The sequence below is a fragment of the Miniopterus natalensis genome, chromosome 14 (genome assembly GCF_054644295.1).
Source record: "Miniopterus natalensis isolate mMinNat1 chromosome 14, mMinNat1.hap1, whole genome shotgun sequence".
NCBI classification, from domain to species: domain Eukaryota; kingdom Metazoa; phylum Chordata; class Mammalia; order Chiroptera; family Miniopteridae; genus Miniopterus; species Miniopterus natalensis.
In genome coordinates this window covers 31,347,000-31,370,187 of record NC_142094.1, presented here as the reverse complement: position 1 = coordinate 31,370,187, position 23,188 = coordinate 31,347,000, and the positions used below count along the sequence as shown (strand labels likewise).

The window sequence follows — 23,188 nt, the reverse complement described above, 5'->3', positions numbered from 1 at the left end:
CTTCTGACTGCATTGCTTCTGACAAAAAATTCATTGTTATACTTACTTTTGTTTCTCTATAATGTTTCTTTTTAAACTTTTTGTTATCACTGGTTTTCAACAGTGTCTTGGTGTGACAGTCTTCATGTTTCCTTTGTCATGGGAAGATGCCTTGGTGTAACGTTCATGTTTCCTTTGTCATAGGTTCTTTGAGCATTTTAAAATTGCATACAACTATTGTCATTCTTTCTTCAAATGGTTTTTGTTCACCCCCATCTCTACCCCTTTTGTAAGAACCCAACCACACAGATATTAGACCACTTGCTGTTTTTCTGCAACTCACGGACATTCTGTTCAGTTTTTACAATATTTTCTCTCTCTGTGATTCATTTGGATAGTTTCTAATGTCATATCTTCACATTCCTCTAGTCTTTTTTTTTTTTTTTTTAATTTAAATTGTCTAGTCTATTTTTTATCCCATACGAAGTATTTTCACTAAAGGTAGTGCATTTTTCATTCCTATCAGTTTGAGCTGGGTTGTTTCCATATCTTGCAGTTCTCGCTTCATCATACTTAATGCTTTTCTCTACCTTCTTAAATATTTGCAATATAGTCATAAAAATATCTTAATGTTATTATTTAATATTTTTTGAGAGACAGAAGAAGGAAGGGAGGGAGAAAGAGACAAAGAGAGAGAGAAACATCAATTTGTTGTTCCACTCATTTATTCATTCATTGGTTGCTTCTCGTGTGTGCGCTGACCAGGAATTGAACCTGCCACCTTGGCCTATTGGGACAACGCTCTAACTAACCGAGGTATCCAGCTGTGTAGAATTCCCGAGATCTCCCAAAATCAGGCTTCCTCTGAAAAAAAGGTCACTGCACCATTTTTGAGCAGGATTCCGCTAGTTTCTGAGCCACCCCTGATGCCCAGACACCCTAGTGCCTCTCCCCCGTCTCCCTGCCCCTCTGCCAGGACCTGTTCTCTGCCCCACCCCACCCCCAAGTCTCATGGCCCTCTGCGGGCTCCAACTGTCCCCTGTTACGTCCTGGAAAACCCCACACTCCACCCTCCTGGACCAGTCCTGGCCTGGGTCCCTGGGAACCTATTTTGAGGAGGGACTTGGATTAGGGGTCCAGCACCCCCAGCACAGGGTGAAAAAAAACTGGAACATCGCCAAATATCTCAAGACTCATACTATATTTTTTCTGGTTTTCTAATTGTTTAAGGCAGGAGGTGTCCCTGTTACTCTAGAACCAGGAGTCCAAATCGCAAAGGCGTCGTTTAAGACTGAGCTTTTCTGATTTTTTTATTGCTTTATAGCATATTTATTACTAACCCTACACTTATACTTTGAATCATTTGTACAGCGCACATAAATGTTTACTATGTCATGTTTTTATATGATTTCCTTTTATATTTGCTGTACATGTTTGCTGAACATATTTTATATTGGACAAATGCATTTGCTACGATTTTATGAAAATATTTTCATACTACTTTGTAAGAGTATTAAAATAAAGTAGCATTGGCATATGCTGACATTTACTAAATAATTTCTTATCAATAAAATTCTTTACCCCAGCATGATATTTAACATAATAAAATTGACTAAATTAATCAGAGATTCTCATATTCACTCATACTAAGTACAAATAACACTTATCTCTAGTGATAAATTCAAGAATCCCCTGCCATGTGAACATATAACCATAACATTGGCAAACGGACATAACAGGATTAAACTGTCATGCATACATGGCTGGACAATATGTGTTATAAGATAAAATGATAATATGTGATCAAATATACTGATAATATTGAAATGTCTAACTGTGTGTGCATAGTATGTAAGTGCAAAAACCTGGGAAATTATTTTGCTGAAAAGACTTTTAACCCAATAAAACAGATTTGACAACATCCACTGCAAAATGCAAGTGAAGAATATTTTTTTTACAAGGAAAACATACAGACCTCATAGGGTACTGGTTTACATTTACTTTACATGCAGTGTTAATAAACTTGGATATGTGGTTTCCCAAATTTCACTAAATTAAAGAGAGGTAGCTCACTGAAATGGCAGGAGAATTAAAGAATTAAAAAGTGATTCCTTAAAGCAAAAGAAGAGACTAACATTCTATTGAACTTTAACACAAGAATCCCTATGTGATTTGAGACAGCTTGGCATAGCATAAATCAGCATTCCTCACATTACTATCAAATATATCACTTTTTTTATTACTGTTACAACAGAGTGCTATAAAAATTATATATGTATATGGCAATGAGTTATAAAAATAACAAAAAATATAACATAGCATTACCATTACATCTTTCTAAAAAGCAACAATTGATTTGGATGATTCCTATGATGAGTTGAAATAACTTTCTGGCACGAAAGAGGTTAACATTTTTTTTTGTTTATAAAATTTACATATGTGCAAAAGAGGCCATACACAGATACACAGAGATGTCTAGAGGATGAGACTCCATGTAGAGGAATACTGAGGTGCTAGACCTGAGCAAAGAAGCCATCTTTAGTTCAATTCCAGTCAAGCTTTCCACGGACTCCAGCACCAGCCACCATTTGACTACAACCTCATGAAAACCTAGTATCATAACAAGGTTTATTCAAGAATCATCTAGATTCAAGATGGCAGCAGACTGAGTGAGAGCTAACTGACACTCTCCCGGGACTAATCTGGATTTACAACTAAAACATAGAAAAAACATCCTGAACACCATCCTGAAAACCAACTGAAGACGAGCTGGAGAGCACCCTCATAACCAAGGAGGAAAAGTGGAGACGGCAAGGAGACTGGTAGGAAGTACAGGTGCGAGAGGGCTGCTTGGGCCCCCCACAGGCAGCAGCTGAAGGTCCGGAGGGAGATTTCAGCTGTGGGGGGTCCCACTGAGGACTCCAGGGCCTATACCCCAGGCTGGGCTTCCCAGCCCAGAGCACCAGAACTGAGAAAGGTGCCCACATAACATCTGGCTGTGAAAAGCAGCCGGGTTTCTGTCTGCCAGGAAGAGGCAGCTGGAACTGCAGGCACCCTCTTTAAAAACGCCATTGCACAACATTTCGTGTGCAGCCACTCACCTTGGGCTCTGGCGGAGAGGGAGTGGAGTGGACCGGAGCTGTGTGGGGAGAATCTGGGGAGAGTCATTCCCCCAGACTGTGGGGGACATCTTTCTTGGGAGGCGAACTTTCGGCTTTTGCCTGAGGGGGAAGCAGTTGCCCCACCCTGCTGGAGAGCCTCTTGCCCTGCTCAGAGGAGTTTCTACAGCCTGAGGCTTGTTAAGAGACTGATAACAACTAGCCACCCCACCCTGTGGAGGTTCTACAGCCTGAGGCTCATTAAAAGGATCAGATTAACAAGTCTGCAGACTGAGGCCTACCTCAGGGTGCTTTGAATTTTTTCCTGATCTGTTTTGGGGCCCAGGCCTTAGAAAAGCAGACTTTGGTGTGCATCTCGGTCCTGTCCAAATGCATCCAGCCCCAGCAGTGGAGACCTCAAGCCTGGGGTTGTTGATAGCCCCAAACAGGGTACTCAGGGCCAGTCACAAACTGCATCTCACATTGGCCTGTACCAGAGACCCTCCAAAAAGACTGAGAATCCTAGCAGATCTACCTAACATTTAGCCAAAATGGGGAGACCAAAAAGCAAGCCCCAAATTAAAGAACAAGAGAAGTCTCCAGAAAAAGAGACAAATGAAAGAGATAAGCAACCTCTCAGATATAGAGTTCAGAATACTGATTGTAAGGATGCTCAACAGCATAAAAAAAGATTTGGAAACTATGAAAAATGACCAGTCAGAAATGAAGAATGACAGCAGAAATAAAGACTACATTAGAAGGAATAAACAGCAGATTAGAAGAGGCTAAAGATCAGATCAGTGAATTAGAAGACAGCATAGAAAAAATCACTCAATCAGAGACCTAAAAACATAAAACAATTAAAAAACAGGAGGACAGTCTAAGGGAGCTGTGGGACAGCATAAAATGTAACAATATTCATATTATAGGAGTGCAAGAGGAGGTTGAAAATAAGCAGGGGGTAGAGAACCTATTTGATGAAATAATGGCAGAAAACTTCCCTAACCTGGTCAAGGAAAAAGGCACACAGGTTCTGGAGGCATAGAGAGTCCCAAGCAAGAAGAATCCAAAGAGGGACATGCACAGACATATCATAATTAAAATCTCAAAAATCCAAGACAAAGAGGGAATCTTAAAGGAAGATAGAGAAAAGCAAACTGTTACCTACAAAGGAGCTCCCATAAGGCTGTCATCTGACTTCTCATCAGAAACTCTACAGGCCACAAGGGAATGGCATGAAGTATTCAAGGTAATGCAAAAGAATGATCTGAAACCAAGACTACTCTATCCAGCAAGATTATCAATCAAGCTGGATGGTGAAAAAAAGAGCTTCCAAGACAAAAATGTTTAAAAGACTTTATCACTACAAAACCAGCATTACAGGAAATGTTAAAGGACTGCTATAATTAGATGTAGAAACAAAGAGAATGAGAAACAGCTATAAAGAAACAAAATATCAGTAGATAAGTATCTTTCAATAATAACCTTAAATGTAAATGGATTAAATGCCCCAATAAAGAGATTTAGGGTGGCTGAATAGATAAGAAAATATGACCCAACTATATGCTGTCTATAAGAGACCCACCTCAGAACAAAAGATGCATACAGGATGAGAGTGAAGGGATGGGAAAAATTTTTCCATGCAAATGGAAATGAAAAAAAAGCTGGTGTAGCAATGCTCATATCAGACAAAATAGACTTCAAAATGAAGACCATACCGAGAGACAAGAAAGGTCATTACATAATACTAAAGGGATCAATCCAGCAAGAGGATATAACCCTGATAAACATATATGCACCCAATATAGAAGCACCTAAATTTATAAAAAAAACTTCTAGAGGACTTTAAGGGAGAGATCGACAACAATACAGTCATACTTGGGGACTTTGACACCCCACTGACTTTACTGGATAGGTCTTCCAGACAAAAAAAATCAAGGAAACAGCGACCCTAAATGACACACTAGATCAGATGGATTTAATCGACATTTACAGAACATTCCACCCCAAAGCTGCAGAATACACATTCTTTTCAAGTGCACACGGGGCATTCTCAAAGATAGACCACATGTTAGGACACAAAACAAGTCTCTATAAGTTCAAGAAGATTGAAATCATATCAAGCATCTTCTCAGATCAGGATGGCATGAAACTAGAAATCAAAGTCATTATGGTCAATTAATATTTGACAAAGGAGGCAAGAACATACAATGGAGTAAAGACAGTCTCTTCAATAAGTGGTGTTGGAAAAATTGGACAGATACATGCAAAAAAATGAAACTGGACTACCAACTTACACCATACACAAAAGTAAATTCAAAATGGATAAAAGACTTAAATGTAAGGCATGAAACCATAAAAATCCTAGAGGAAAACATAGGCAGTAAAATCTCAGATATCTCTCATAGCAATATGTTTGCTGATGCATCTCCTAGGGCAAGAGAAACCAAGGAGAAAATAAACAAATGGGGCTGCATCAAAACAAAAAGCTTCTGCACAGCAAAGGAAACCATCAACAAAAGGAAAAGGGAGCCCACTGTATGGGAGAACATATTTGCCAATGACACATCGGATAAAGGGTTAATATCCAAAATATATAAGGAACTTACACAACTTAATAAAAGGAAGACAAATAATCCAATTAAAAATGGGCAGTGGACCTAAATAGACAATTCTCCAAAGAGGACATACAAATGGCTAAGAGACATATGAAAAAATGCTCAACATCGCTAATCATCAGAGAGATGCAAATTAAAACCACAATGAGGTATCACTTCACACCTGTCAGAATGGCTCCATCAACAAGTCAAGAACTACAAGTGCTGGGGAGGGTGTGGAGAAAGGGGAACCCTAGTGCGCTGCTGGTGGGAATGCAGACTGGGGCAGCCACTATGGAAAGCAGTGTGGAGTTTCCTCAACAGATTAAAAATTAACCTGCCACTTGACCAGTGATTCCACTTCTAGGAATATATCCTAAGGAACCCCAAACATCAATCGCAAAGAACTTATGCACCCCTATGTTCATAGCTGCACAATTCACAATAGCTAAGATCTGGAAACAGCCCAAGTGCCCATGAGCAGATGAGCAGATAAAAAAGCTGTGGCACATTTACACCATGGAGTACTATGCGGCTGTGAAGAGGAAGGACCTTTTGGCCTTTGGCACAGCATGGAGGGAACTAGAGAGCATTATGCTAAGTGAAATGAGCCAGTCAGAGAAAGATCTAGCTTATATGTGGAATATAATAAACAAAATAAACCGATGAACAAAGTGGATCCAGTAACATAGAAGCATGGAACAGACTGAAGGATCTCAGAGGGAAGGAGGGGAGGGGGGTGTGGGTGGGGAGAGATTAATCAGGGAACTTGTATGTTTATGGGCATGGCTGTGGACATAGACATTGGTGTGGGGAGGGCCTGGGGGTGGAGTGGATGTGGGGTGGAGGGGGTCAGTAGGGTTAAAAGGGGGACATCTGTAATGGTCTCAACAATAAAGATAAAGTAAAAAAGAAAAAAAAAAGAATCATCTGACTAGCTTTAAAAAAAACAATTTACATATGTGTTTTTGTGCAGAAATTTGAGGAAAACATACCTATGTGCTTTTATATGAGCATAGTATTAGAGAAGAAATGTCTATATCCAATGTCCATGTTTGTAAATGGTTAAACTGATATAATTCTCAGTTTCCTTAACAATAAAATATCTCCAAAGTATTTATTTTTTATATCATTAAACATTTATAAAACTATAAGTCTTATCCTGACTAGTGACCTACTGTTAACTGCATATGTACATAACACATCTGTTTCTTAATCCAAACTGAACTGCAGAACTGCATTTATTGGATAAATTATTTTGCCAATGGAAAAGCTGTACTCTAAATATTATTCTCAATATGTAAGACTTGCTGGTTTTCTTATTTCCCTGATATTCTTTAAATTTTAAATAGTACAATTTAGCAATATCTATTATTTTACCATTTCTGGTGGTTTTTCCCAAATCTACACTTAAAAATCCCTAGTCATGTAAAACTGATGAGTTGAGACAAACATTTTTGTTTTATGCTGAACTTGCATTATCCTAGTTGCTGTTTTTTAGATACATTCATTGATAACTTACAGTAGGATGGACAAAAACATGCTAACTATATTTTAAATTTATTTTTAAACTTCTCATTGTTCTTGTGCTAATATATTGAATCAATATATGCACTGGGTTTATTCACACTTTTCACATTTCTCACCATTCAGTGATTAGCTGTTATATATGAAGTTTGTAACTCCACACAGTGAAATTGAAGCCTGGTTTTATAAGACTAAAGAGAAATACAGAAAATTTTGTTCAGATAATTAGCTCTCCCAGATTTCTTAGAATTTACTAACCTTCCAAATCACTATAGACGATATTTATTGCACCTTGGCGCTTAGGCAAAAGGAAAACCATCCAATCATTTGATTCCTCTGTAATTCCCCCGGTTCAATAAACGACCAATCCCAAATCTTATTTAAATAATTCTCCTTTCAAATGAAAGGTCACAAGGAGGATATTCCACTATGCTTTAGTCTTCTGCAGCTAATCATTCTGATATAAAATGTGGCCAGAAATTTTCCATGAACTTTCATTAGACTGGGAATTCAAACTGTGGCTCAACATGTGAGAATCGTGGCAAGAATAGTATCCACCTCATGCATCTCATATCTTGCAACTGATTTTTCAAAACAAGATGTTATTTAACCTGGTACTTTATAACTAACACTATCCAGCAATATATAATTTATTTCCTACTCCAAATGGTTTCTTAATGCTTATAGTGAGAGGTCTGCAATGTGGTGGACACTTAGCACAGTCTACGGGAAGGCTGACCAGAGTGTTGGCTGAGGGATAAGGTAAGTACCAGTTCCAACCCTATTGTTTGCTCACTTCCCTTATGTTCATTCAGTTCATTGGCTTCATTTTCTCAGTCTGCTGTGTAACACTTTGCTCCCCTTTTTTAATGCACCTTCCTATGCCGCCCTAACCATACAGTCAGAGACAATTGTAGCCCCTTTCACTTCCGTCTAGATTAGAAGCCTTTGACTCTGGAGATGACCTGTCTTGATGATTTAGGAATAACCTAGAGAGCTGCCAGGGTGTGATGCATCTGCTGTGTCTCAGACCTGCCTCTTCTTCTGAATGCTAATGCTTTAGCTAAGAATATAAAATTTGAAGCTTAAGGTTATTTAATAAATTAAGCAAAGCATTTCAAGAAACAGAAGATGAACCACATGGAAAGTCTGATTACTATGGTCAATGGTTTGGAGTGACCTGCCCAACCCTCTGATGTCGGAGAAATTAAATCAACAGTCTTTGGAAATAAATAGGATTGAAAAGATGGAGAGAGGGACAATTTCTCCACCTTTTATACAGTGAATCTGAGATGATGGTGGTAGCCTTAAGAGAATGAGATCACAGAAGAAAAATGATTGGGTAAGGAGAATCAAGATAACACGTGTAATTCTTCCAAGCATTGAATCTATGATATAAGGGTGGTATAATATCTTTCTCACATTAAATCAAAGTATTTTTCCCCCCAATAATGATGACAACTTTGTTTGGCATTCCTGGAAATAAATGAAGACGATCTTCAGAATCATTCCCTAAAAATAGATTATTTCTGGTCCCTTAAAATGTATCACAGGTAAAAATACAACGCGTATTTATATCATAAGGTCTTCCTAGATTCCTATTAGAAAAATCAATATTTTAGAAGGTGACCTCCTGTAAAATGGACTATTGTATTTGTCTTAGAGAGGAGTGGTAGGAACAGAATCATTAAAGCAAAGCATGAAGCATTTGATCTGACACTGTGGGAAATGAATTTCCTTTACTTGAATGCCTATGAAGCATGCTCACATTCCTTTTCTTTTACTTGTTTGTGTCTCTGTGCAAGAACTTCTCCTTTTTAGATTAAGAAAAAAAATAATAATCTGCTCTGCTAAGCAACAAGTCTGTTTTAGGACAAAGACCAAGCAGAATTTTAGACCTGGGCATCTGAGAAGAAAGGCATATTTCCTAAATGAGTTACCTAATCCTATCAGTTAATGTACCTCTAAGGGATGTTGCAGATCTGAGCACTGCTTTAAGGATCTCATAATATCCTTGTCTTCAAAAGTAAAATCTTGGACATCATATTAGCTATACATTGAATTTGTTCCCCAATTGTTTCTCATTTAGCTAAATGTCACAGAGGAATAAAGGTCTTACTGGCGTTCTGTATAGCTATGGGGTACTCACGGGGGTGGGTAGAATAGAGACTATAGTGGTGGGCAAATTCCATGAGATACACTTAAGAAGATAGACTAGTTTTCATCAATAACTGTACATGAGTCATAGGTCAAGGCCATAAATTAATGAACCATTTCAATCTCCAGTGTCTCCCTAGCCCCCTACCTATATACTGTACATGAAAAATAGATCTTTGTCTTCTAAAGGTAAAACATTTTGCATATAAAATATGTGATTCCTTCTTACTATAAAATATATAAAAGATAGCCAAAGTACAAAGGGGAATTGTGGTGTAATGGATATTAGGGTCTCAATTTTGTGAGATAAAAATATTCTACATCTGTTGCACAGCAATATGCATATAGTTAACACTAATGCACTGTGCACTTAAGACAGCAAATTTTAGGTGATGTGTTCTCGCCCACAAAAAAAAGATAATAAAAGTAGAGGGAATATAACAACTCCCAAAGTAGTTATTACTAAGATGTAACAAATGTTAAAAAGGTCCCATATGTATTTCACTTTTTCTAAAGAAATAAAATGTAATTGGGATTGCTTAATTCCCCTTGTTATCCAATAGCATATTTCTTCTTCCTTCTTCAAAGGTAAACACAGTCTTACAGTGGGGAGCAATATTTTTGTCCATGTTCTTACAATTCTATAAGAGTGTAACACTAAGTACTAAAGGAAATACACATACACTAATTTTAAAAAAATATATATTAAATAACATAACTTTTTAAGAGAGAGATACATAAAAACAAATAAAATCTCCAATTATAAATTCTGAGGAAATGGAGCCCTAATTTTCTGGATTTTTAAGGATGTCTTTGGCTCTATATCTTGGATAATTGCCATGTTACTTTTTTAAAAAAAATTTTTGGCTAGCCTGTTTGTTTCCTAGAGCTGCCATAACAAAATATCACAAACTGAGTGATTTAAGCAAGAGAAATTTATTGTCTCACAGTTGTGGATGTTAGAAGTCCAAGCTTAAGGTACTGGCAGTTGGTTCATTCTAAGGGCGGTGAGAGAGATTCTGCTCTGTGCCTGTCTCCCAGGTGGTGGTCTGTCAGCAAACTTCAATGTTCCTTGGCTTATAAATGCATCACCTTAATGCTGCTTTCATCTTCACATGGCGCTCTCTGAATCTCTTCACATCATCACCTTTCCATCTGTGCATGTCTATCTGTGTGTCCAAAGTCCCCTTTTCATAAGAACAGCAGTCACATGGACTAGGATCCACTCTAATGATCTTGTTTTCAGTTGATGGGCATTTTAAAGACTCTATTTCCAAACAAGGTCACATTCTGAAGTCCTGGGGATTAAGGCTTCAAGATATTCAGCCCATACAGCCACTATTGACTTATTCCACAATTACATTTAAGAAATTAGCCCAGGTCTGACGATTAATGTGTTTAGCTATCAAAAAGTAAGGCATATGTTCTTGAAGAGAATCATCTTTAGACGTCACTCAAGCTTTTGCTTGGCCATTTACAAGGATGTTCGTAAGTTTGGAAAGGGAAATTTCTAACTTCCCTTCCCACCCATCCATCCATCCATCCACCCACCCAACCACTCATCCATCCACCCACCCACCCATCCCTCCACCCACCCATCCCTCCACCCACCCACCCATCCACCCACCCATCCATCCATCCATCCATCCATCCATCCATCCATCCATCCATCCATCCATCCACCCATCCATCCATCCATCCATCCACCCACCCACCTGTCCGTCTGTCCATCCGTCCGTCCGTCCATCCATCCAGAAAATCTTTCTGAAGCATTTATTTAAAAAATACAAATACATAATAGAATAAACTATTTTAAGATATTTCTCTTCCCTAGTGGCAGAGATTAGATGTGGGACGATGGTGACTTAGATGGGGGAAAATGGAGCAGAGGGCCACTTCCACATCTGTCTCACTGTCTTCAGGAGCCTTACAAGTGCCAGGGATTACACTGCGGCAGTAAAATCAGATGGACAGATAACAACCACATATTTTATGATCCACTGGACAATAAAGAACTTCTAGTTAAGGAACTCATCCCTAAGTTTGATTCAATTAAGCATTAAAGTGATTATTGCCCAAGAAATTAATAACAAAAGCATTTAAACTATTAAAATGGAATAGATTTTTTTAAATGTCACTTTTAAAAATTAAGGCATAAATTGCTTTATGTTGAAGTCATATTTCTCTATTTCTCACTTGTGTCAAATGCTTAAGTCTGTATAGGAATGCAGTTTCCACATATGCTTTTGTGTAATGAAAGGGGAGACTGTCTTCAGTTTTGGAATACCATCACCGAGTTGCTAAAAAAGCACTGTACCTGAAGGAATTCGTGTACAATTGGAAGGTTTTTCTTTCACTTAGGTAATTTTGTGTAATTTATTTTTTCAAAGGTTTTAAATAATATAGGCTTTCATATGTCAAGTTTTAGAGGCGTGGTCAGGTTATTTGACAATGAATCAAGTTATAAAAACCCTACACAGAGATTGTCACAGGGGTGAGTATAATTGCACAAAATTAAAGTAATTAAGTTGAAATTATTTTTATCATAATCTATAATAATAGCCATTAGCAATGTACTTTTTATAGCAATTAAATAATATTTACTGTAACTAAAATGGCTCTTTCTCAAACTTAGAAACATTGTATCTCACTATCTTACATATCACAAGGAACAAAAGTACTCACAAGATGACAGGGCTACTTCACGGATCAACTTGGAACTTGAATCCTGATCATTCTAAGGCACAATTTATTTATCTGTTAAATGAAACAATTTAACATAAGGATATCCAAACTCCCTCCCAATCCTTTTGTTTGAATGTCTGTCAGGTTACATTTATTCACCTTTACTCACTTCTAGAACCAACCAACTATCCTTCCATTCATTCTGATTCAGTCATCAAAAATTTAAGTGTTTACTACATGTCAGACACTGTGCTAGAGGCAGGGAATAAAATTTTGAAAAATACAGTGTCCCTTCCACTATGGAAGGCATTTCCATGAGAATACAGACTGTCAGTTCTATGTGTGAGTTTTATTATTTCACTCCTACTTCAGCCGTGTCAGACCACCTACTGTATCAGCAATGTACACCGTCTATAAATAGAAAATCATTGCTTTAAATTTATATTAGAGTTTAGAAACTGCCTGCTTCTAACACCTGTTTTGCCCAAGAAGGAATTTTGTAATGAGTTACTAGATCAAAGAAATTTTGCCTCACCAACAGCTTTCATCATTTATTGTTGCTATTTTAACATCACTCCATGTTAAACTCCATCACAACTTGATTGCCTGGGTTCCTTACTCTCAGCTTGTGTGTGACCACAGGAAACTCTTCACTTTATACAGCCTCACTTGATTTTCTTAGATAATCCTCTTTGCCTGTTGCTATTTTCTTCTACAGTGGATGCCCTTGATTTTGGAATCTCTAACACCCGGGCCCCTATTGCTAGGTGCTGCCTAGGTCTCTCAAGCTGTTCTCAGTCCTGTTTCTGCTTTATCAAAGCATACTCTAAACAGTCATGAGCCCTGATATAATGCTTAGCCCACGCACTTCTTGAGAGTTGATTCAATTAGATAACCTGTGTGATGCAATACCAAAGGTATTATTATTAACAATCACACTTTTAATCCTGATCCTTTATTGAAGTGATATGAAGAAGCCAAAGTGAAAATAGTCTGCAGAGTTATTTAGATAACGCACTCATAGTCTATTAAGTGTGAGGTCACTTTTGGCTTAGTGTGTCCCGTCATTATTTTTATTAATAAGATTGGATGCTACTCAACTCTCCACTCCATTTCATGAGAGGATTAATATGAGGGACCAAATGCCCAAAGTGTTCCAGAAACAAAGACATTCCTTTAAGTGAGTTTGTTATCAATAGTTTAACTTAGACGTTGGTTGTTAATAGCCAGAAAAGCCTGTTTTTTAAATTTTCCCCTCTATTGATTATTATACTGATTTTGGCAAGTTACTAAACTTCTGTGAGGTCAGTTTCTTTATTTGTAAAATAAGAGTAGTATCATTTAATTCATAAAGTTGTTATTATGAATGTAGGGGCCAACATATTTAGATCCCTCACTGTAGAGCTCAGAAAGGTGTAGGTGATGTTAATATCGCCAATGCTGTCATCACCCTTATCATTAGTAGGCAAACACTCCCTGAGTTTAAACCTTGAAAACTTATTTTTATTTAGTTCTTCACAGTTTAGAGCAAGGTCAGCAAAAGGCCGCCCACAGGCCAAATCTTGCCCTCTATGAGTTTTACAAATAAGGTTTTATTGGAACACAGACACTTGTTTTCATGTATCTGGCTGCTTTGGCACCCTAACGGCAGAGCTGAGCAGTTGTGATAGAGACCTCATGGTCTGCAAATTCCAAAATAATTCCTATCTGGTGCTTCCAGGAAGTTTGACAAAAGGAGTTTGTGCCACCACATTCCCTAGTAGCGTTGGCAGCAGGAACAGTGTGTTTCTGAGGGGAGTACCCAGGGGAAATATCTATTTGGAAAATTACATTGATGGATAACAAGTGAACTTTTCTGCTACTGCTACTATAACTCTTACCTTATAAACACAAGCAGGATTACCTCTTAACACGGATGATTAAATTGGTCTCTATTTCCAAAAAATAATAAAAACAAAAATGTTATGTATGGTAAGGACTTTGACAGAAGTGCATCTACAGGATAATATAAGCTAATATGGAGCTGACAATATATCTGTTAGGAGAAAGCATTTCTGGTTTAATTCAAGAGGAAAAAGATTCTTTAGAATGATGACTACACTACTGCAGGGAAACTATGACATTTTGTGTCAGGGAAGAGGAACACAGTCAGGTGACTTTGTTGCAGTTGTTTTCCTCTCTGAGCCTGCTTTCCTCACCTGCCACAGGAAAGCCTTGTGCTCAATGGATTCTGAGCTTCCTTTGAATTGGGATATTTTAAAATTCTGTTCCATTTTTTAAAATTTCTATTTCAACAGCTTTATTGAAATACAAAAGACCTTAAAGTAAGCTAGATATTGTTAAAGTACCTATTTAGTAAGTTTTCACATCTGCATATATCTGAGAAGCCATCACGACAGTCAAGACGCGTAACAGACGCATCGCGGGTGCCGGTCTCCCCAGGCCTCTGCAATTCCCCCCTCCTGCCCCGCTCCCCCCGCCTGCTTCCGCCAATACAGAGCAATGCGGCTGGTCTAGGATTTTAAGAATGGGGCTATAAAGTATGTCATTTTTTTCTGCTTAGTTTCTTTGATTCAAATAATCATTTTGAGAATCATGCATCAATAGTACATTCCCATTCACTGCGAAGAGCACCCCGCTCCGCTCCAGGAATTCAATGCACTGTGTTTATTCACGCACTGCAGGACACTCAGGCTCTGACGGTTCTGTCACAGATAAGACTGTGAACTGATGCGCAGACCTTACATGCGCCTCTGCCCATCCCATCAGCACTGTGTGAACAGCCCAGTTCACCCGCGCGCTCCTCAAAACTGGCATAATGAGTGTTAATTTTAGTGATCCTAATCGGTATGTATTCCATTGTGGTTTTATTTTGCATTTCCTTAACAAAAATTTGTTCAGCATCCTTTCATGTGCTGATGTGCCACCCATATGTGCTCAGTTAAATGTCTCTTCAAATATTTTGCTTATTTTTAATTTATTATTTAGTTTTGATAAGATACTATGAATACAAGTTCTATATCAGATACATGATTTTCAAACACTTTTCCTAGGCTCTTATATTCTTCTGTGGCTTATCTTTTCATTTGCTTAACAGTATCTTTCAAAAGGAAGTTTTTAATTTGATGAAGTCCAGTTTGTAAATTTCTTTGGTGGATCATGTTTTATTGTTGGTTCTAAGAAATTTTTGCCTTACTCAAGGTCATAAAAGGCTTGTTCTTAGTCGTCTTAAAAATATGTATTGCTTTAAGTTTTATATTTAGGCATATGATCCAGATTGAGTTACATTTTATATAAAAAATGTGAGGGATGCATTAAGGTTAATTTTTTGTTTATGGAATTTTCCTATAGCCATTTTTTCCAGCACCACTTATTCAAAGACTAATTCCTTCTATCCTGAGTTGCTTTAAACCACTGTTAAACATGAGTTGCCCATATTTATGTGAGTCTATTTCAGGACTCTCTATTCTGTTTCACTGATTTATTTGTCTCTTTTTTGTTAGTTCCACACTGCCTTGATTATTTATAATCATTTAAAATATTTTGCTCATCCAGGCGTTCTGAATTTCTGTTGAAAATAATAGAATAATTTTGTAGGTTTTTACCATAAATTCATGATGGTCTTTTTGAATGGGATTCAGTTTATTCAATTTTGGGAAGACACACAACTTCACAGTGTTTTCCAATCTGTGAATGTGGTCTCCAACTTTTTAAGTCATCTTTACTTTCAGCAATAATTTATATTCTTAGTACATATTTCTTTTACATATTTTGTTACTTTTATCCCTAGTTTACATTATCGATGCTATTCATAGTCTTTTTAAAATTTTAATATTTAATTAGTTGTTACTTGTATATAGGCATACAGTTGATAAGAGTATAGGGATCCTGTATCTTACAACTGGACTAAATGCATTCGTTCTAGTAACTTCATTGCAGGCTGCATCTTAATCGCTATATAGGTAGATGATTATTTCACAAAAAGTCAGTTTTACTTCTTTTCAATGTGGACTTTTTATTTCTCATCATTTCCATATTGCATTGGCTAGAACATCCAGGGAAATACTGAATAGAAGTGGCAGGAGCATATATCTTTATATTCTTTCTGATATTGGGGGGGGGGGGATCATTCAATCTTTTACCATTCATTAAATGTATTAGTTGTAGCTATTTTTTGGTCCATTATCAATTTGAAGCAGTTCCATCTATTCTTTATTTTGATGAGAGTCTTTTTGTTTTTGTTTTTATCAATAATGGACTCTGGATTTTATTTAATTAGCTTTTGGAGTTGATTGAGATGATGAGGTGATTTTGTTTGTTGATATAGTGAATAACATTGATTTTCACTTAATTGCTTAACCAACCTTGCATTCATTGGATAGATTCCACTTGAATATGATGCATCATTTCTTTTATGTACTGTTGCACATGAGTAACTAACAATTTGTTTTGGTCTTTTGATGTTACAATGGTGTATTGGTATAAACATCTCTCACTTGTAATGTCTTTGTCTGCTTTTAGCATTAGGGTAATGCTAGGCTCATAAAATTAGTTGGAAAGTATCCACTTTTAAGTTTCCCATAAGGTTTTCTAGAATTGGTATTGCTTCTTCTTTAAATATTTGATAGATTTTATTAATAAGGCAATCAATATCAAGAGTTTGTTTGAACAAATTCAATATCTTTAGTAGACATAGTGTACTCGGTTTACTTGTTTCTTTTTAAGTGAGCTTGGTAGTTTGTATCTTTTGAGGCATTTACAAATTTTGTGTTTTAAATGTATTGGGATAAAATTTTTATAATATTCCCCTACTAGTCTGATGATGTCAGTATATTTTCTAGTGGTATCACCATGCTCATTCCTGATATTAGTTAAGTGTGTCATATCTGTTTTCCTGATCAAACTAGGTAGAGGTTTATCAATTTTATGTATCTTCTCAAATAATCTCCATTTGGTGACACTGATTTTCTCTCCTCTTTTTGTTTTACATGTAATCGATTTCCACTTTGATCTTCATTACTGACTTTCTCTTACTTATTTTGGTTTTAACTTGCTCATCTTTCTTTGGTTCCTTGGTGGTGGAATCTAAGGTTATTGATTTAAGACCCTTCTTTCCTAGTATTGACATTTAGCACTAAAATTTGCCTCCAAAGTATCATGTTAGTAGCATCACACACATTTTAATATGCCATGTTTTCATTTTCATTACATGCAAACATATTTTCTAATTTATTCTTTGGTCTTTTTAGTAAATGAGTTATTTAAGTTGTGTTATTTAATTACCAAATTTGGGAGATCTTCCAGAGGTCTTTCAGTTATTGATTCATAATTTAGTGCCACTATTTAATGGTAGGACCGTTTCTATGAGCTTAAATCTTTTTCATTTTATAGAAGTTTGTTTTAGGGCACAGAATATGGTCTGTCTTGACCATGAAATGCAGTTATAATAAGGGTTTTCATGTGACTATCATCTGTGTCAGTTATGTGTTAATTTTGATTGACTAATGTTTTCCTTTCATGGGTTTACTTCTTTACTTGCAGTCTAGTAATTTTTAATAGGATGCTAGTCATTGGGAATTTACCTTATTGGTTGCTGAATATTTTTGAATTCCTATAGATATTCACAGTCTTTGTTTTTGAATACAGTTATGCCAGTTTTCCTTTAGAATCGTGCTTCCAAAATGTTTAAGGCAAAACTGGCATTGTTCTCTGTGATGGGCTAAGTATGCGCCCTACTGAGGCAAGACACTTCTTTACACTCTTCCCGGTGCCTGTGAATCAGTAACTGTTGGGAATAGGAACTATTCCAGGTTCTGCATCTCCTAGAAATGTTACTTCTATTTCTTTTTGGTTGTTCTTTCCACAACCTTGGGTAGTTTCATTTAATAAATGTGTTAATCAGTTTGTAGCTAAACACCCGAGGAGGCCTCTGAAGTCTCTGGAACTTGACCACTTTACATGCTTTCTCCTCTGTTTGCTGAACAAACTCTAGTTGGCTGGCCCTTCCCAGGCTCTGGGCTCTGGTTCATCACCTTAAGGAGTTCGCCTGGATTTGCCTGGGTTCCCCCCTTTGCCTCAGCCTGAAAACTCTCTCATGGCAGCTAGCTGGGGAAACCCAGGGCTTACCTCAGTTACTTATGATTCAGTTGGGTAACGATAAAACTCACCTCATTTGTTTACCATCCCTCATCCCTCAGGAAACACTGTCTTTTGTTACCTGACAGACGGCGTCTTGAGAACTTCGGTTCATAAGCCTCGTGCATTCTTTCAGGCAACCCAGTAAATTCAGTCCTAATATTTCATGGTGCCTGTAAGTTGAAGTTGTACATTTTATTTGTCAGTGTTTTGTTGCTGAGATAAACTTTTGAAGTGATTCCATTTAAAGTGCGAATATATTTAAAAATACTTTGGATCAGGAGCTTCCCTTACACCACTGTATTACTAAGGGATAGGAAGAAGCAATTAATCTAATGAGTTAATATATCTTTTTTATTTCCCAGCGCTCAACAATGATTATTCTTGTAATGAGTATATGAGGAATTGTGTATTTTACAAGTGGAATTATATAATTAGTTCATTCTTGATTATATGCCAAATTACAAAATTCACTTTTTGTGTTTCCTACCTGAGCATATTTTTATAGCCTGCAAACTTTGTAAAAAGCAATTATTGTATGTTAATTATATTCAATTAAATAAAGTACGGTAATCTATTTTTAATTTAGATAATTTATATTAAAATAATATATGGATAATGCTTTTTAATTGCTTATTGATCTTTTGTCCATATACATTATGGCTAGAACAATTACTAGCAATCAAATGTGAGTAAACATATTTTAACATACCCAGTGAATTCAGACATTAAAGCTATTAAGGATAACGTAATTATTTTCTTTGGAATTTTTTAAATCACATCTAAATAAATGAAGTTTATCCTTTGTAAAGTTGTATTAATTGAACTGTTTTACTATTGCATCTTACTGGATATTGTGAATACACTTTTGAAAAAGTCAGGGCGATTTTGGTAACATGACGTAACGAATCAAATGCAAAGTGAACCATCTTTATTTCTTGAAGTTTTGTTGATATTGTGTTGTGTTTTTTCTTACCTACATTATCTGCCAAAAGACAGCCAAAGAGCTGGACACTTGGCCTCTCATGTTCCTGTTATGAAGGCAGCGATCAGGTCACCTCTAAGAGCTAAGAAGAATCAGGTGGACTGTTAACGAGCCTCAGTGGAGCAGGAAACCATCGCGTGAACAAATTCCTCTGCTGCCTGGAAAGAGAAGTAAAATAAACAAATAAATTTAACATGAAACTCCTTTCTTTTCAATGGGGACTTCCACTCCTTGGGGTAAAAGCCTAAGTAGATACTGAAGTGCAGGTTTTGGTTGTTAACTTGGTCCAGTATTTGTCTACTGAATACTGCATAACTTGAATTTAAAGCATCTAATGTCTTTAATATCAAGGTAATAAGACTTAAAAAAAAAAAACGCACAACAAAACTTTGACATTAAAAAATTAGACACAGCCCTGCTGGTGTGGCTCAGTGCTCGAGCATTGCCCCATGGGCCAGGAGGTCACGTTCCATTCCCGGTCAGGGCACATGCCCGGGTTGCGGGCTTGATCCCCAGTCGGGGGCGTGCAGGGGGCAGCCGATCAATCACTCTCTCATCATTGATGTTTCTCTCTCTCTCTCTCTCCCTTCCTCTCTTGGAAATCAATAAAAACATATTTTTAAAAAATTAAACACAAATAAAAATTTGTGGATATACTATCAGATTCTCAGAGTTCAGACCGTAAGTATATTTGTTCCTTTCTTACCTGTGGATCACATTTGTTGTTTGTGTTTTGATATTTATACTGTAATTAACTTAAATAATATTAGATTGTTTAAAAGTTCCTTAGTAATTTATACTAACTTCCAGTGGGGCTGTCATGTAATTTAATAGCAACAGATCAAAATCATTGACTGTTTTTGAAATAATGGAAAATTTTAAGTTACATTTAAATCTTAGATGTCCAGTGCTTCCACAAAATGAGACAAGTTTATCTTAATTAAGAAGCCTGATAATGTTCTAAACAAATCACGTGTCTGAGGTACTTGAGCATTTAAGTAAATGTCCAAGCGCCATCATACTTCATCATATTTAGGTAACTTGCCAAAAGTCACACAAAGCTGATTCACAGAACGGAGTCTGCACTCCCTGTGCCGCGGATCTTCCTCTGTACCACGCTACCAGCCCATAGGCTCTTCTATACTCAGGAATATGATATGTACAGATAATATATATTTTTCTCCTAGGTCTATAAGAACAATCAAAGCCTCTTGGGTTACTTTAGTCTTCAATAACACTCATCTGCAACTAATTTTAATTGTCTGAAAAATCTCCCAAGTATATAAATTCTCATATCAAAATTTGAGAAAAAAGGAAAGAGAAAAGGAAGAGAAAACAATTGAAAATTTTGGGGGGAAAAATGAGAATTTTGGGGGAAAAATTGAGAATTTTTGGAAAAAATTCTCAAATTTCCTGACAATGTATAGGACTCCATTTTTTGAAATATATTAATTAAGAGACAGGTTGAAGTCCACTCAACACACTCTGATTCTACAGCAGGTGCTGTGTTTTTTTAAATTACGCTCACATAGTAATGAATTAAACCAAGGAATAGCTATTTAGTCCTGCTGTCGAATATAATGAATTTATGTTTCCTTCTAGTTTGTTTTTTCTTTAAGTATGTGGCTTACAATAGAATGTATTTTGCTTTTATATTTTCTAGGTTACAAAAATAGGAGTTTGTTCCTTTGCCTACTTTAATTGAGTCTACAGCCTAATCCAAGAGGTTGACTATAGGGGCTTACAGAAGGTCCATAGTCAATATTTTCTCAAATAAACAAGCAAACAAAAAAAAGTCCCATACTCAATACAACATGCATCAGGGGCTGTTTTTCAACACTGTTTACCCTGCCACCACCTTTGTATTAAGTAACATACGATCTGAGCACTTGTCTGGTCTTAATAAGATACATCTCAAGGAGCCGGGGTACTTGGAGAACAAACTATTCTGCATATTCCATATAGAATAAAACCATGTGTTCCAGGCACCCAGCCTGCGACATAACTTAAGCCACAGTTTATCTGTGAGTTTGTGAATACATATTCATATTTAGAACTATGGATCCAGTAGGTTGTATTATACAAATGGAATGTGTATATCTCTTTTTAATTGTCAAAGATATTGGGTTAGAGCTTATCTTTATAGTTGAATATAAGTTCATAATTTTACTGGCAAAAAAATAAAAAGCTATTTTCATAAAAAAAAAATAGCAGTCATTAAACATAAATCCATAAAATCCATTATAATACAAAAAAGCTATTTTATATTTAAGTCAATATATGCTATACCTAAGTGTGGATTCATAGCTAATTGTGAAACAACCTGTTATAATTACTATGAGAACATATTTGCAAATAAAAAAGATCCTTGGAAAAATCATTGGTCGGTTAATGTTAGTTATCTTTACATCTAAATTAAATTATGTATAGCAACAATGTTTGTTATATTGACAACCTTGATTGTAATAGACAAAATTCTAACATGGCTCCCATGATTTCTACCCCAGGTTTTCTTTCTTGATTATATTATATCACATGGCAAAAAGGATTTTCCAGATGTAACTAAGGTCATTTTTCAGTTAAACTTAAAATAGAGAGATTATCTGTGTAGGGCTAACCCAATCACATGACCCCCTTCAGGCAGAGCTTTCTCTGGCTGGCTGCAGTTAAGGAAGTTAATGAGATCTGAAACGTGAGAGAGATTTGATGTGAGGGAAATTCTTTGTGGCCCAGATGGAGGGGGCCACAAGACAATGACCTAAAAGCAGGGTCTAGGAAATGAAAGGGATGCCCAGCTGATAGCCAGAAAGAAAAGGGGGACTTCAGGCCTAGAACTTCAAGGAGCTGAAATCTACCAACAAGTTAAATGTGCTTGGCAGAGGATTCCTCCCCAGAGCCTGCAGATATGAGCCCAGCTTGCCCAAAACCTTAATACAGGCTTTGTGAAACCTGCAGAGAGAATCCGGCCGCACTCTGCTGGACTTTTGATGTGTAGAACTGTGAACTAATAAATGGGTGTTGTTTTTAACCACTAAGTTTTTGATAATTTGTTATCCAGCAATAGAAAACTAATTGATTGACCCATTATCTATAGAGTCTCAATTAATTGCAATGCAATGTCTATCTTTTATCTGATTATCTGAGAAATCATCCATATACAAGAAAGTTAAAAAGTCAGATGATGGCACTAGTTTTGAAAACTTGGCTCATGCAGTTCCAAGATCCTTTGTATGTCCTGCTATTCATTCATTCATCCATCCGTTCTCTTAAAAAGTTACTGGAAATTGTATTTACCAATTCAATGGCGAACACCACCACAAAGACAGTTCCTACCCTTATTGATCTTATCACCAGTTCTATAAAGAAGTTTATTCCTTGCTTACTTAAATATGAGCCAAATGTAATAATTCTATTTTTAGTAATATAAATTGTATGGCATTTCCATAATATTGAATATAATTTTGAACATGTATGTTGTAGTAACATGAGTTTAAATAAATTCCAATTTATGTGTTTATTATTAGTGATTCTGCAATATCAAGTTATATTATTGGAAATGCAAAAGAGCTTGTTATGAAGTGAGGTAGACATACATATAAAGATGTGTTTGGGCCTATTAGACAAATTATTTGGGCAATAACATAATTTATAAATAATTTAAAAGACACCCTCAAAATATATGTACTAAGCACATCATTATAGTCTAAAATCTCTCTGTAATGCAGAGAACTAAGAACAGAAGGAATTCTTCAAAATGTTTCTCAGAATTTGACATATTATGACTAATTTCTTAGAGAATGAAAGAAAAATAGGGGATATTACAGTGTGACACTGGAAATTCATTTAAGGGATAGAACAAGATTCTAAGAAACAAGTAAAACAAAGCTATTTGCTGGAAGACACCAGCAAGTTCTGACACAGTGCAGCTGCTCACATTTTCAACCTATCTCACCCTGACAAAACTGGACTGAAAGAACTAGACATGAAAGATTATCATGATGCTGAAGAAGCCAAAGAACATGTGG

The 23,188-nt window shown here is 36.5% G+C and overlaps 1 long non-coding RNA gene across 2 annotated transcripts; it reads right to left on the bottom strand.

Moving 5' to 3' along the window:
• Positions 1 to 10,304: 10,304 nt before the first annotated feature.
• LOC107543345 (uncharacterized) lies at positions 10,305 to 19,308 on the bottom strand. Of its 2 annotated transcripts, XR_015715637.1 has the most exons (6): positions 19,155 to 19,308; positions 18,261 to 18,351; positions 13,924 to 13,974; positions 12,044 to 12,095; positions 11,074 to 11,122; positions 10,305 to 10,527 (listed from the first exon to the last, which is right to left on the bottom strand). It is a non-coding gene; the product is annotated as an uncharacterized LOC107543345 (long non-coding RNA). The 2 variants fall into 2 exon arrangements; XR_001603800.2 differs by having other exon boundaries at positions 11,074 to 12,095.
• Between the last annotated feature and the right edge of the window lie 3,880 nt (positions 19,309 to 23,188).